Source organism: Manis javanica, chromosome 15, assembly GCF_040802235.1.
Source record: "Manis javanica isolate MJ-LG chromosome 15, MJ_LKY, whole genome shotgun sequence".
NCBI classification, from domain to species: Eukaryota; Metazoa; Chordata; class Mammalia; order Pholidota; family Manidae; genus Manis; species Manis javanica.
The window spans coordinates 28,259,180-28,275,351 of NC_133170.1; positions in this window are offsets into that span (position 1 = coordinate 28,259,180).

Sequence of the window (16,172 nt, forward strand, 5' to 3'; positions counted from 1 at the left end):
CAGGTGGCCAGTGGTGTCGAATAGGTGTTCTCCTTCCTCCCTGAGTCATGCCTCCCAACTGGGGTGTGGCTCCCAGAACTACCGCCTGGCCTTGTGCTCTTTGAGCATCTGTGTCATGTCCTCTTTTGTAAAAGGCAATGAGAGTGCAGTCCAACGTGACTGAGAGGCAGAGCGCATGGCAGCTGCTCCACAGACATAGCTCTCCTTATAATGCTTATTTATTTACATTATTCTTTCCCAAGTTTAGGAGCTCCTCAGGATCAAGGACCTGGTCTTTGTATCTACCGCATTCTCCACTCAACACCTGGCACGTTGTAGTCACCCTTTCAATGTTTCTTGGATGCTGAGCAAATGGAATGTATGAAGGTTTTCTGCGGCGTTCCCTGCTGCTGCCCTGGCCGTGTAGCCCTGGCTGGTTTGCAGTGGTAGCTGTTCGTCAGTTAGGAGCTTGGGAGTCAAGGACAAGGACGTTTGGTGGTTCTGAGCACCAGCTCTTTCCTACTTTGCTGCAGTTTCTCTTTGTAGGCTCTCAACCTCCCATTTCCATTCACCAGGCAGTGGACCATGCATGACCCACGGCCACACCACCACCCAAGGGTGTGGCTGCTTCCAGGGTTGGGTTTGGACTTGGGTGGTGGGGACACGGAGGCCAGCTGCAATCTCTCAAACAGTGCTGTGGAAAGGACCTGCTGCTTTCTAGACTTGTAGGAGTTCAGCTGGTGAGAGGGGGGGAACGCAGGAGGGCTTGGCTGCACCTTAGAACCTGAGTGCAAGGGCTCTCTTCCTGAGCCTTGGGGGAAGGGCAGAGCAGCCCCCTGCATGGGTCTGGTCCCCGCACTTCCAGGATTCCTTCCCCCTCACCTGCCCATCCTGCTGTGACCTTGCTGAAGCTGGCTCAAGGAGTTCCTGTCCTGGGAGCCCCTGATTAAAATTCCCTCTCCACTAATGACCACTAATGAGAGTTTTTCACTTGTATTTGTTTGGGCGAGGGAAAAGAGGGAGAAGGAGTTGGGAAGGGCGCAGGAGTGTTTGGAAGCCTGGCCGCCGCCTCTGCCTTGGCTGTCCTGGGCTTTGATAATGCTAGCGGCTGAGATAGCTACTGAACTCTCAGGCCGGCCTCTCCCGGAGCCAGCGGCTCGGCTTTCATCTCTTGTCTGTGGCCAAGGACAGGGACATGGGGGCCAGCACCAGGCTGGCTAATAAGTAATTGGGAGCCTTGCCTGTGCGCAGTTCTGGGACATGCACTGGGTGACCTTGAGGGTGCTGGGGCAGGCCTCATCCATCCTGAAACCTGGGCCAAGGCCAGGGGGCTGTTTCCTCTTTGTCACCTCTGCTACTGCCCCCAGTGGAGTCACGGTGTGTGTTTCCTCTCACCCCTCACCCCACACCTTACCTAAATGCCCTGGTTTGAGTTATTTATGAAGGTTATTCTAAAGGCTTTCCTTCTCCGTTCTGCTTCGATTATAAAGAAGACAGCTATGGTACCTCTGGCTTCCATTCCAACCTGTGGACTGTACTCCCCCTCCTTACCCGCTTCCTGTCCCGAGCCTGAGGGTGTGCACAAATTCCCCTCCAGAGACAATGAAAAAAGCCATTGAGAGGGAGCACACCTTTCTGGATGGCTACCTCATCCTGATCTTCCTTCCTTGGGTCAGATAACTTCCCTCCTTTCTCAACAAGAGCCCTGAATGGCTGCCCAGTGGGAGGGCATAGTGTTTTTAGGGATGTGTTCATCAGCCTTCCCACCCAGAGGTCCTCGCCTCCTCCCTCTCTTCCTCAGCTTGCTGTTCACATGCTTGCTTTGTGTGGGAATCTCTTCGGGTGTGTCTGTCACTTGCTTGCAGCTGTGGGGCCCTAAAGCGGTCACCTAAACTCTCTGGAGCCTCCTGATCTCCTCCTCTACACAAAGGGACCTACAGCACCTCTCACAGGGCAACTGGGGAGCTGCAAGTAGATGGCCAATGTCAAGTGCCAGACAAAAAAACAGGAATTCTCTGTTTCGGAGCCTCATGTCTGCCCCCTCCTCCCTCCCATCACTGACTTCACTCTCCCCACCAGTGTGAACTCAGTAGCATGAAATACTTGAAAAATGTTTTCCAAATGAGTGGATGAATAAATGAATAAATGAATAAATGCATTGCTAATGGCAGCAAATACATGTGGGCATCTGTTCTCTGAGAATAAATCAGTTCAGTGATTATGGAATGTCACAAAGCTATAAAGGGTTGAACCAGGCACATGCAAACTGTACCTTAAAACAATTGAATTGGGCCTAAAGAGATATCAAGACTTTCCTACTTTTTTTAGGTTAGTTTTTAGAGAGACTAATATTTGAGAAAGAGTTCTGGCCACTGACAAACAAAATCTGATTTTGTCAAAGCATCTGGATTTTGTTAGGTGTTCGATAAATGTCTATGGAATGGAGAAATGGATGAATGATTGAGAAAATTTAGCCTTCAGCAATGGGAACGATGTTCATTTGAGTTGTTCTGGGCTTGGAGACTTTTCAGGGCTCCAGGTACCAGCTTCCTGTGTGGTCCTTGCTGTGCCTTCTCTGCTTCTCCCACCTGAGCCATAACATAAGGCCACAGAATCCCCAGTCTCCATGTCTTCTTACAGGGGTGCTAGAAGGCAAACACAACTAGGCAACCTCTTCGGCCAACTTCACATGAATATGATCACATGTCTTTGTGGGGCCTTTGGAGCAGGCAGAGTTGAGGGAGGGGAAAAGGAGAGGAGGAGGGGGAAAAATTAACTGGACAAGTCACCCCAGGGCAGTGAGGCCCAAGAAAGCGCCTTTATCTCCATTCCTGCTATGCTTCATTGACTTCTTTATTGTCCTGTCTCCAGGATGGGGTCCATTCTCCTTTCCTGCACAGCTAGGCTGTCTCCTGGGGGCTGGGCCTGGCAACACAGAGAAGAACAGGCAAAATATCCATGGATTAACTTGCAAAGCTATTCCTCCCCCTGCTTTAAAGCAGCTGTTCCTTCAGAAAATTCTGACAGGCCCCTCAGAAGTGTAGCTGGGGACCATGGCTGGCAGGGCCCTGAGCTGGCGCAGCCCAAGGGTGCTGTTTCTCACCTGAGAGCCAGAACTTTGAGATGGATCTTGCAAGGAGTTCCAGGAGGGCTCAGTGACTGGCTCTGGAGCCTGGATGGCAGGAGCTCAAATTCCACTTCCACCAGGAAGCCTTCTGGGATTACCCAAACCACATGCAGCCTTCCCAAGTCCTATAGACCTTTCTTGTTCCCTTGGAACACTTAATACTCTGTCTTTGGTATTCCCATTATTGCCGTAGTTGTCTTTCCTCTTACTAGTCTGGGAGCTGCTAATGGAAGGATCTTGAGCCAATATACTTCCCTGAGGTGAGGACCTATCTTTACCAGTCCTACAGACAGTGCTTATAAAAAATTCAGTAAAGAAATACAGTGTCATGTCATGTGTGCTGGCCTTTGCATCTCTCCAGGTCATTTCTTTGTCTTCCTCCCCTTTGTATCTTCCAGTTAGACAGACCAGGAAAATGGAGCTAAGGTTAAAGCTCTTCAAAACCTCTTTTAGCTATGTGTGTGAAGTCTCAGGTGGGGTGAGGTGCAGTACCCCAGGGGAGACGCATGCAGGAGGAAAAGGACTCTGAGGACCAGTTAGCTCAGTGGCTTTCATGTGGGTGCTACCCCTTGGGTCCCAATTTCTGGTTTCTTGGCCTGTCCTGTTGGTAAGTTCACAGGGCCTTGCTCCTATAAAATACTAGCTTGACATACCTTCCTTTTATAGCTCCATTTTGAGCTTCAAGGAGTGACAGCTTTACTAACTTTAAAGAGGAATCTAGTAAGGTGGACAGGATCAGTTTCTAAACCAGATTTCCTAGATTTGTCCCAGTCACCACTAGATAGCTGTGGAAATTTAAGCAAGTTACTTAACCTCTCTCTGTGTATGCAAATGAGGGAAATAATAGAACACTGAGGATTAAAGGATTTACCCCATGAGTAAGGAAGGCCCTTAGCATAGCACCTGGCATTGTTCACTCTTTTATGATGAAGTCATTGAAATCCTCAAGCTTAGAGCCGCAATCTTCTGATCCTAAATAACTGAGGTATTGGTCCCAGTGACCCGTGCTGACACGCCTAGTAATCAAGTAACTTTTTCTGACTTTTCAATGAATGCAAAATGCCCTGGAAACCCACCAACCTCTGACCTTTATCTCCAGCGATCCCTGACCCTCACTGGGTTAAAATGTGTAGGCCAAGCCTGGGGAAAAGCCTGCCTGAATTCAGACCAGGTATGCCTGACCCTGGGTCAGCCTAAACAAATACCTGCCTTCCGGTGAAGGAGGGTGGTAACATTCCTGAAGCTTGAATGAGCTCTACAGTTCCGTTCTGCTCACTGCTAAAACCATTCATCAGGTGACCAGAGTCTTCCCAGCAAAAATCCCACGGTCCCCGCCTTAGTTAAAAGGGCTTCAGGGGCTTTGGTACATAAATCTCAAGCCTGCTGTGAAGTCACATACCTGCCTGTGTTGAACACCAGGACTGGCTATAATTTCTCCCTGCTAGAGAACGGGTGAACCAAAGGAATCCCAGTGCCTGGGGCAGGTTGAGGCACTGGTCAGGGCCGCGTCAAGGCTCTCCTTTAAACGTGCACAGTTCAGGGGCTGATGCACAGAACTATTTCGGAGGGAAGTCCACTGGAGCCGGCTGGGAAGACGTGGGTGGGAAACATGACATCAAGGGCCAGGTAGCAAGGGAGCCGAATTCCAATAGAATTTAAGTATTTGTTTCATTCAAGGTGTGTCGTAGGGGCTGCAGTGACTTCCACCTCCAGTCTGTGAAGTGCGTTTGAGGAAACTGAGGGTCAGACAGGCGGAGTAGCGTGCTGAGCACCATCACACGACATCGAAGAAGAAGAGTTTGAACTGAAGTCTCCTGACTTCTGGCCTCATGAGTCCACTATTCACATCTATTCATTCTGGAAGGTTCCCTGCCTAACCTGCCCAGACTCTAGCCAAGTGAGTTTTTCAGAACATTAACCTCAGGAGATGCCCTCTGAAAAAGGATTCCGTATAAGCCATCCCCCTAGTGGAGATTCATGATGCATGTTAATGGCTCTGAGACATCCTGCAGTGGAGACCCATTTAACCAAGTGCTTCTGAAATGCATTTTTCCACAGAGTGCCTTTTTTCTTATAACAATCATTAACCAAGACATGGGAAATCTTAATCTACCCTGATGTAGTCACTTATTGATGGGGAGATGGAAGCACAAAGTGAGGAGGTGACTTGCCCGAGGGCAGCCAGCAAGTTAATGGCAGAGCTGGGACCAGACCCGGTATTTCCATCTCTCTGCCAGTTTTCGCTTTCAGAGAGGGCTGCCAATGTTCATTGACTTGGCTGCCAATGTTCAGATCCACTGGGAACCCAGAATGAGGAGAGGACATAGATTTCACCCGGAAGAGGGCTGGACACAGCTCATGTAAAGGTCTTAAGATTCATAGCCTACATATAAGCAAAAGCACATCTTCAAAGACAAGAGAATGTTCAGCTGCTGAAGTGGGGTCAGATCAAAGGAAGGGTTGTGAGTCGGGTGGGGTGATTCTAGGAAGGATTTCTGAAAGATGTATGGACACAGGTTTTGAGAGGCAGAGTCACTTTTAAAAGAAAAAATTAAGTGTCAAATGTGAAAATCTTACTGCATTAATTTAGAAAAATTATTTTTATTTACCTCCTGATGTTTTCTTAAGGAATGTCAGACTGATATGCCTCCTATATACCTGGTAAAGATTAGCTGACCCACCAAAATATCTTTACCTCTTGTTTGCAGAAGTACTAACTGAATATTTCACACAGACTTCCATGAACCATGATCCACCATGATTTCCTCCGCTCCAAATGTAAGACATCAAGAATTTAGGGGCGATGCAGTACAGTTGGAACAGGAAAAGTCCACGTTTGTGTCCTGGCTCTGTACTTTTGGGTCCTTCCATTGATCTTTCTGGGTCTCAGTTTTCTCAGTTGAAAAAGAGAAGATTAGACGCAAACATAGGTCCGCAAAAGCAGGCGGCGTCTGAATCAGCTGGGTTAACAGAAAAGCCAGATTCCTGGGCTCTGCGCAAAACTACTAAAGTAGAATTTCCAGGGCCTATTATTTGAACAAGGGCACTAAGCATTTCTAATGTAGAACCAGGCTTCGGAAACCCCAGACAAGATTATTTTTCAGTTTCTTCCAATTCTCAAATGAATGTCAGTATTCTTGTCATATTCACCTCCAAGTATTATATTATGTCAACATATTGAGGACTTTATAAACTCTAAAACTGAGTACAAATACACAATATTAGTATTCTGATAAGGAAGCAATATTGATGCCTAAAACTTCACAGGGGAAAGGTGGGAAGCTTGAACCCCAGCCCGTGGGGTTTTTCTATATAGTATTGTATAACACTTTAAACTGGACCCACGCACAATTAGGAAATACAGCATGTACTTGGCAATATTTTTAACCTTTTTAAAATTTTTCAGTTCCCTTCATCTTTGCTCACTTTCCCAGGTTACCCAGAGGGAAAGCCCCTGAAATGACTTACACAAAATCAGCATTTTCCCAAAATGTGCCCTATGGAACACTAATGGGTGTTAGGGGGAAACATGGGGGCAGTTTCTGAACCAACTGTGTTGGTGCGATGCTGTGCTCACCAGGCTATGTTAAGAATTCCGAGAGCCTTTGCTGTGCTGATATGAACTGCAAATCTGCCAGCAGGCAGAAAGTGTGATGAGCATTGCTAAGCACAGTTCAGTCGGGAGCCCCTTATTGACAGCCACCTCTCAGGGCTAACTAGGAACATTTTGCATCCAGGTTCCTGTGGTTCTGTGGCTTATTCCTCTGAGATGTCCTTCCTGTTTGCATAGGACATCTGGGAAGGCAAGGCTCAGTTTAAAGCAGTGGTTCTTAAAACTGGCTGTGTATCACCTGGGGAGCTTTAAAAGAAATATGAATCCCTGGTCGCACCCCAGGCATCTGACTCAGTGTACAACCAGCCCCAGATCATCTTTGGACCTGTGATTGGGAATTCTCCAAGGAATGAATCACTTCAGGCACCTCAGTGGGAGGAATTCTTTCGGTGGGCAGGGGCAGAGAGGGAAGCAGGATGGTCCTCCAACAGTCCTTACATTGCTTCGGGCTGTCAGGGCATAAGCTATCTGTTGTGAGACTGGACTCTCCCTAAAGGATGGAGGGGGTTTCTCACACATTCTCAAATATACCTAAAGGCTGGAGACTGGGAATGTGGTTCAAATTTGACTGTAGCTTTCCTATGTGGCCATGGCACAGTCTTATAACCTCTCTGAGAGTCATTTTTCTCCTTGCAAATTGGTAGTACTCATGTATGAACTGGGCCCTTAGTGGAGACATGTCACAAGCAAATGAGGCACAAGACAAGGTTGTGTTTCTGGCTTTTCCAAACACCATGGCCAGTGATGCTATTGTGATTATGTTCTGGATTTTACTTCTATGAAATACCAAGAGATGCAAACCATTCTCTTTTCCTTCAAAGAACCTGAGCTATCTTGACACAGTCTCCCACAAACAACGAATCAACACTATATATTCAAAACATATTATCCAAGGGTCTGTAAAACAGCTAGGTCTGCAGTGGACAAGATGAGGCAGAGACCTAGACAACTGTCCCAGTCAGTCAGCCAGGCCTTACCCGATTTGGGGTGGGGATTAGCTGGAAACTTGCCTCAGCTGTCCATTTCATTTTCAGTGCTTGCTCAATGAACCATTGTTTGAACCATTTTTAAAAACCTTCAGGCCTGCCACTTAGAATGAGGGTTGTGATGGTCCACAGACTTGGAAGTGCAGAAAGAATTACATTTTTTTTTTTTAGCCCATGGAGTCCATTGAATTAAACTACTTGGGGCAAGACAATGCCTCTCTCAAAGAAAAAGGAGCTGGTTATGAAACCACTATTCACCAAATACCCATCAGGTGTCAGGTGTCAAACCAGCTCCTCTTTTAAGTGTTATCTCATGGAATCCTCTGAACAGCTACGTAAGACTGGTGTAATGACTGTAAAGGAGATGGGGAAGGAACTGAGACCTGGAGATGCTATTTAAAAAAGCTACCAAAGGGCCTCTGTGAGCGGAAGAGCCAGGATCGAAGGCTGGGCTTTCTCTTGGGTGTGGCTACTTTAATCCCAGCTCCCTCCTTCCACAGTTTGAATCTTTGGCACTTAGAAATCTCAGGGAAGAATAAGATATGTTCCCTATTTGACTTTCATATGGAGACAACACAAGACATAAAAAGTTCTTAATTAAGGTCTAACTGTGCAAGAAGGGCAGAACCCAGGCATCCTAATGGACACCAGTAACGGTCCATCCCACTCAGCTTCTCTACATCTGATCTTGCCTGTCTGGAAAGAAGGGTCATGTGGGTCCATCTTCCAGCCTGAGACAACTTCTCCAAAGCAGGCTAGGGACATTCCCATGATGCCTGCTCCCAGGGTATGGTTGCTGGAGCCCAAACCTCTCTCTTTTCTACACCCTGGGAAAGGCCTCCTCCCCTGCCACTGAGTGCACAACACTTACCCTTCTTGCCTGGGTGGCCTCTTCTTGGCCCCCCTTGGTTTGGGGCATGAAGGGGGCAGTGGAAGAGAATGCTGAGCTCAAGGGCAGTGGGGAGCGGTCGCAGGGAGCCTGTTCCCGGAGGGCTCTTTAAGGAGGAAAACCTGTCTGTATTTGCTGCAAACAGGATGCCCTCAAAGAGGATGTCTCTTTTTCCAGGCCTGTCGCTTTGTAGGGAAAGAAGGACTCTATGCACACCTGTGGTCCAGGAGGACACACCGCAATGGGCAGGGGTGTTTCTTTTGGGGGGAAGAGTGGTGAGCAGGGCTCGGGCAGGGGATCCAAGAGGACTTCAGGCTTATGGGTGAAGATTTCATTTTTTAAAAACAGTAACATTGTCACAAAAGAAGACAAGGATGAGGAAGGGAAGCGGGAGGAGGAGGAGGAGGGAGGGAAAACTGTTTGATAATAAGGAAACTTAGCTTGACTGTCCTAAGGGTCAACTCTCCAACACTGGGCTTTTCAACAAAAAGGAGAGTCCGGCACTAACACTGAACTAGACGGGGCCCCAGCACCCCTTTGCAGCATATGACCTGTGCAAGCATATGCACATTGAGTGGAAATTATACCCCAGACATGTGTAAAGAATCATGTACTTGCCTAAAGATGGGTGGAGGTCATTCCCCCTGTGGAAGGGAGGCTACATTTCTGAAGGATGGAGACCAGGAGAGCTTCCGTTTGCCCCGTTAGGACTGGCACCACTCTGTCCCCCAAGAAAGGCACCACAGGCAGGACACAGTCTTTCCTCCCTTGTGGGTCCGCCTAACCTTGAATAGACCCCAGTCACCATGCCTCCTTGCCCAAGGTGGCCCCCAGCCTGCACATCCATTCTCCCTAGGGCACTACAACCCTTTGTGTATGAGATGTTTCAAAACTGAAGCCGTCACACCCACAGTCTGTGGGACATTCAGAGGACCCGGCACCCTGGGAGGGGAGGCAGGCAAACTGCCAGCCTGGATACCTCTCCTGAGGCCCAGTGGGGCAGAAGTCTTCAGTGGGAGGGCAGGTGCCATTCAGCTAGGCAGCACCAGAGCTGGAGGGGCTGGGCCAGGTCAGGGCACAACAGGGAAGTGTGCACGAAGCCAGCAGCCCAGGCAGGGCTTCATTAACTGGAAATACAGGGCACAGTGGTTTGCATCAGGTGGTCTCAGGCTACCTCCCGGGGGGAGGAGACCGCCATGCTGCCCAGGGTGGGTGGCTGGCCGGGTGGCTAGTGGGGCTCTCGCCCTGAGCGGAGGGAGGTGTAGGGAGAGACCAGCGTGGCCTGCTGCTGCCCATGTGCTGTGCCTGGAATGAGCACCCCAGAACCAGTGTCACTGGGCACAGATTTCTTATCTACAGCTTCCTGGGGTGGTTCTGGCCAGGACTCCGGGCCTCTCCTGATCCTGGCTTTCTTCGGCACCCATTGCTTCTGCTCCTGACTCAGATGCAGTGGAACCTCCTGAAGAGGTGATTCTTCTGGAGTGGAGGGTCCGGCCCACTGTGTGGCACTCCTGTCTGGGCTTCCATTCGCTGTATGTTTTGAGAAAGTCACCTGACCCACTGTGCTTTGGATCCCCTGGCACCACTGAACTCCTGGTTTGGGAAGGGCAAGAAGGACGAGACGAGTCAGCTAGTCCTCGTCGCCGAGCCATGAGCAAACTCGCCTCTCAGAGGTGGGAAATGAATTATATTCAGGACAGAAAGTGAAGCTGAGTCTGCTAGCTGTCCCCAGTAACTATTACTCCTTTCTTCCTTAAAAGTCAAATCCTAAACATAACCTAAGCAGAATAAAGACGACAATTATCAATCTCCTTTGTGACCAGCAGAGTTTAGGGGTAGTGTCGTGGAAACGTCCCAGGAAGTGTCTTAAAGGAAAGAAATATGTCCTTCATCACTACTTCCTTGTTTCTGCTGTGTGGCTGTTGGCATACAAGCTGGAATTCAGCAGTCAACTTGAACCATGAGGTAGGAGCCAACTTCTGAGACTAGATGGCCAGATGGAAGGAGCCAGGTCCCTGACGACCTTGAAGAGCTCCTTCAGCACTCCTGCACTATACTATCTCCTCCAGTCTTCTATGAGGTGGAGAAATACATTGCCATCTTGTTAAGGCCAATATATTTTTGGGTTTCTGTCATTTGCAGCCAAAACTAAAGCTAACTGTTACAAGAAGACAGTTTATGGTGCATTTAGAAGGAACAGCCAGTTTTAGAGATATGCTCTATTAGAATATGTTGCTCATTAATTGGTGTAGAAGGAAGGATCATGTACACTTGGAAGAGAAGTTCCCTTGCCTTGCAGTTCAAGGACAGATTCTAGAACCCTAAGATCTCAAAAAGGGATCTCTATTTCTATTGATTGAAAAATGAATGAAATGTCTTTTTGGATAAGACACTGCCCCAAACTGGGTATTAATCTCCATAACTGCCCATAACACACCTTTGTGTGGCTGGCAGAGGTAAGAGACTTTAAGAAGTGAAAAAGAAAAGGTGGGTGGAAATAGTCTAGAGAATGAAGTCACACACAGCCCACTTCATTTGTAGTCATTTATTTGTTTAGTTTATTAAGCAGCTATTACATTCAAAGCAAAAGAGGACACAATGATCAGATACAGACCTTGCCCTTATGCAGCCTATAAAATCTGGCAAGGAAGGTAAAATGGGCTTCCTTGTGAACACAGTATGAAGTGATGCATACCTGGAGAGACATTTTGGGTCAGAAGTTGTGGTTCTGCAGAGGGAGGAGAGAAGTCCCTGCCAGGTGTGTTTCAGGGAAGCTTTGTGGAGGGGGGCTCTTTGCCCGTGGTCTGGCAGGATGGGTAAGCTTTGGACAAGTGAAACTGTTGGGGCAAGAGAATGTCTTTCTGTGCAGCCTCCCTTTCTCCAAACCATTGTTAAGATTTCCACTTCCTTGCAATGTGATGGCTAACCACCCCTCCCAGGAATGTGGATACCATAGCTGTGTGCTATAAAGCAAGAGGGGGTTCTGTATGAAGTGCAGGCAGTTGGGGGAATGTTATTATGCTCTGGATTGCAGAATGAAAGACAACATAAGCCCTTGGTTTCTAAGTTAGACACACTAAGGCTTGTATCTTAGCTCAGTTCCTGGAGCTCCTCAGGGTGAAGGCTCAGAAGGCCCTTTGAGAATGCCCAGTCGTCTGTGGCTGTGCCCTTGAATCAGGATTCAAAAGTGTTTATAAGGGTGACTCGGGGAGGCTTGGGCTGGCCCACAGCTCCTGGTCATCTCTACTTCCTTTGAGTACTAATATTCCACTTCCAGGGCCCTGGAACAACGTTGTGGTACAGGAAGCGGCTCTAAGCTAGGCAATGTGGGGACACCAAAAGCCGATGGAAGTGTCTGGGAGGCCAACCAGAAGAGGGCCTGATCGTCTGACAGCCGGGTGCTTATGGGAGACTGAACATTGGTCTGTCAGGGGCAGTGGGGCCAAACTCTGAAGGAGGGCCCGGTGTTCTGGGCTGTGCCATGAACAGATGGATTGACTGGAGGAAACGTGCTTTTCCGCAGCTAGTTTTCCTCGGTTTCCTCACTTGCAAGGATGACTCAGTATAGACCCACTGTGCTTCCTCACCAGCATGGCCAAGATGCATGCTGAAACCCTAGGCTTCAGGCTCAGTCAGGGCCAGGCCACCGGAGCTGGACTTCTGCCTTTGTCTTCCCTTGAATTAGAGGCAGAGGGAAGGGAGTGGTGATGAGTAAGGGAAGCAGAAATGCTTTTGCCTGCTTTTGCCAGAATATTGAGAGAAAAAGCTAGATCTCAATTTGTGAGGTATATAGGTTGCCACAGAGAAGAGCACATCTAGGGGCCCGTGAGTGAGGCAACATTGTACTGTTCCTCTTTTAGACCTTTGCCTGGAAACAGGAAGTTTGTTTGGCCCACTTTACCTGCTGGGGCCACTTACTATCTACCTTGAGGCACAATCTGCTGTTTGTAATATCACAGTCAGTTGCCATGGAGACTGTGACGTGAGCACAGCAGCCTGCTGGCTGTAGGAAGGGAACAGTCTGCTGTGAGGAGGCCCCATGTACAAATAAATACATTCCAGAGCAACAGGTGAGCCCTAGAGAAGCCAGGTCTCTTGTTTCTGCTGAAATGTTTCTACCATTAAACAAACGTTGGAGGCAACACAAACATCTGTCTAGAAGCAAAGCCTATAGCTCGTGAATCTCAGGGCGGCACCATGGCCCCTGCCTCTGACTTCCTGTGTGGGCCCAGATGAATGGCTTTACCTCTCTGTGTCTTGGGTGAACTGACTCTCTCTCCTTTCTGGCTTCCACCCACAAGCCTAGCCTCCTGGTGGGATTAGGAAGGTGGATGCAACTGGAGAGTTGAAGGAATAGTCTCATTTCACAATGACAGTAGGCAGAAGTGTGCAGAGAAGATATTTACCCTGCCAAGTTTCATAAAACCACCTCTATCAGTAAATGACCACCACTTACTAAGTGCGCCCCAACTCGTCATTTCACTATGTGTTGGCAAGAGGAAGTTCAGATAATGTGATATCTCATAGAATGATCTGTGTCTTAAAGGCCATTTTGCCCTTGATGGGGAATTTGGCACATGAAAAAGTTCATTGAGCCCATGCATTTGGTTTCACTGTATTTTCATGGGCCCATTTTTGCACACTGAGTTAATGTGCAAGATATACATTGTTAGCCTGTTAATAACCAGCACTGACATGGGGACTCAGTATTTTCTGCAAGCCCAAATCATTGATAACCTAACCTGAATGTCCAACCCTCTTCCTGGTACACAAGGCCAATAGATCAACATAAATAGTTTGATTTACATTGAAAGTCAAATATGCATCTGGCTTATGCTGACTTTTAAACCCTTATCAAGCACTAACATTGCTTTGCATGCAACAGGCATTCAGTAATTACTTAATGGATTAATTAGTGTTAACACTCATAATTGGGAGCAATGCTCTGCATGTGTGCACGTGCAAGTGAACCCAGATGGATATTTAATTCTGATGTTTTAGAGCTAAAAGAGACTTTAGCATGATTTCCTCCCACACCTATTCTCATGGTGAGCTGAGCCTGAGACTCAGAGAGATGAAGTGACCTGCCCCAAACTACAGATGACAGCATAGTCAGTACTGGACTCCAAGACAGTAGATTCCCAGCCCTTCCTTTCCTCTTTCTCATGCTCCAGTGGCAAGAGGCAAGCTTCCTGAGGTCAGGGAGGCCCCTGTCAGTTGCCCTGGCCATTGCAGACAGCTCTACCTTTATCTGCAGCTGGGCCCCACCAGGCCCTCAACAGGGCTGGGAGGCCTGTGCTGACTGACTCTTCCTCCTCCCAGAATACTCACCCAGAAGGAAAACTGGATCTATGTGGAGCCTGAATCCTAGTTTTAACCCAGTACTATACCAGGTGCATAACATTGGGAAAATCATTTATTGTGCCTCAGTTTCTTTATTTCTAAAAGAACAGCAATCATTCCTACCCTGTATGTGTCCCAGGTTTTGGGGAATCAAGGGAGATAACATGTGTGATAGCTATGAAGTGTGGTGCCAATATCAAGACGTAATCACGTATCAATTTCTACTGTGATCACTTTCAGTAATGTCTTACCTGAGAACAGAGGTGTACCCAGTCAGTTTTGTCCTAGAGTGTTTATTAAACGTCTTCAGGACAGAGATTTGCACCCATCACCCACAAGTGTACTGAATCCACCTACTTTGCTCCCCTGGTCACACCTCCCCTTCCAGCTCCCAGGTTGACCGTCAGCCAACGCTGCCAGCATTATCCTCTAGGCTGCCAGTATTTTCTGTTGGTGGAGACAATCTAACACCAGGCAGAGGAGAAGGAACCTTCATTTTGGAGGGAGAGGGTGGTAGATGATCCTTGTTTTGGACCCTCGACTCCCTACATAGTTTCTTTCAGGCTCAGCACACATGGGGTTGCAGTTTTTGTGACGTTTTGAGTAAAATGAACCCCTAACACCAAACAGCCTTTAGACCACACCTTTGAAAAGCAAGGCTGGTGGCTTCATCCTTTCTGCTCTGTAGCAGCATGAGCTTCCTGCTAGTGAGTTCCTTCCCTCCAGGTTCGGGGCCAGGGTGCGGGGTGCCAATGGGGCCCTCCCCACTAACACCTTTCCCAAATCCTCCACACTGAGCATTTTGTCACCTCTACGGGAAATGTGGGGACCTTGTTTGTGTCTGGAAGCGCCTTCTGCTGGATCTCTGCACGCAGAAAGGTCGGCCACTGGAGAACCGGCCATGGAACCGTCCAGTTGCACGGACTTGGGCTGTTTCCCCTCTAAGGGGGCTGCCCCCGTGCTGGCTTCCATCACGATCCCGGCTGAGGTTTTAGGGAGGTTCTGCGAGTGGAAGCACTTCGTAAGCAGTTACACAAACATAAAGCATGATCATTATTTAGATACTGCAAAAATCCTCCCTTTCCTTTCTGACAATCCCCCTCACAGCCTCGTTATATTCCAGACTACCCTGGGTCCATTAGGCCTACTCTGACTTTACATACACCTGACTTTCTGTAATTTGCTTTGTCTGGACCATCTGCATTCTGCTAGGTTCCACACAGCTCATTAGAGGGTTGACTGTGCCCTGCAGGTACACAGGGGTACGAGGTAGGGGACCCATGTGTGCACAGGGGCCTTGTATACACACAGTCAGGTTTGGAAGTGATGAACTGGTGGTGATGCCAATTCTCTCACTCACCAGGTAAGATAACCAAAGTCCTGAAAAACCCAGAGTTGAGGTCTTCCCCGAGTTCTATGGAGCGCTCGCTCATGACTCTAGAGTAGAACATAGAGTGGAAACTTCCCAGAGTTTTTGAAGAAAAGAATTCAGGGGAAGCAGCCTCATCCAGCACTGATCTGAATGCAGTAGGTTGGGTACAAGGGGCCCCAGGGGGATGAGAAGTCCCCATGGCCCAAACGGAGCAGGCTCATTATCAGTCTGACTTGCTTCTCCCCAGAGCGCACAAGTGCTCGACAGCTGCTTCTTTGTACCCTGAAATATTTGAGCAGCCGACAATCATGGCCCAGCGCTTGTCGCTGGCTGCTCCCCCCACCCCAAAAGGGCCCCAGTCTTGCTGAGGCTACCCCTCATTCCCATGATTAGATATGGTGGCTGTCAGGAGATAAAGAGCAGTCAGAGGCCCTGAGGGGAAGGGGGAAGGAGGCGGTATCTTCTTTTCCCAGAAAACAATCCCCACAGTTTCTGAATGTTATTTAGAAGGTATTAATGTAGAATTCAAGTTCATTCCTGCACACAGTGGGTTCGCCAAGTCTAGCCAAGGGGGTTTTGTGGGTCAAGGACTACGACCTCAACTGTCCATCACTGGAGCATATGTATTGACTGAACGCAGGTCATTCTGTCTTGACAGAAACAGTGGGAAGAAGCTAACTTTGAGAGAAGAAAAGAGAAGTGTGTGTGCTGTAGCATGCACACGTGCACGCACACACTCTCACAGGCACACACTCCTCTAGTAATTGAAAAAGGCACCACTGCCCTCTGCTGGCAATCGCTCCATCTTTTCTAGTGCTAGAGACTTGCCCAGAGTCCTCGCTGCTTCAGAAAACAATTTCTAT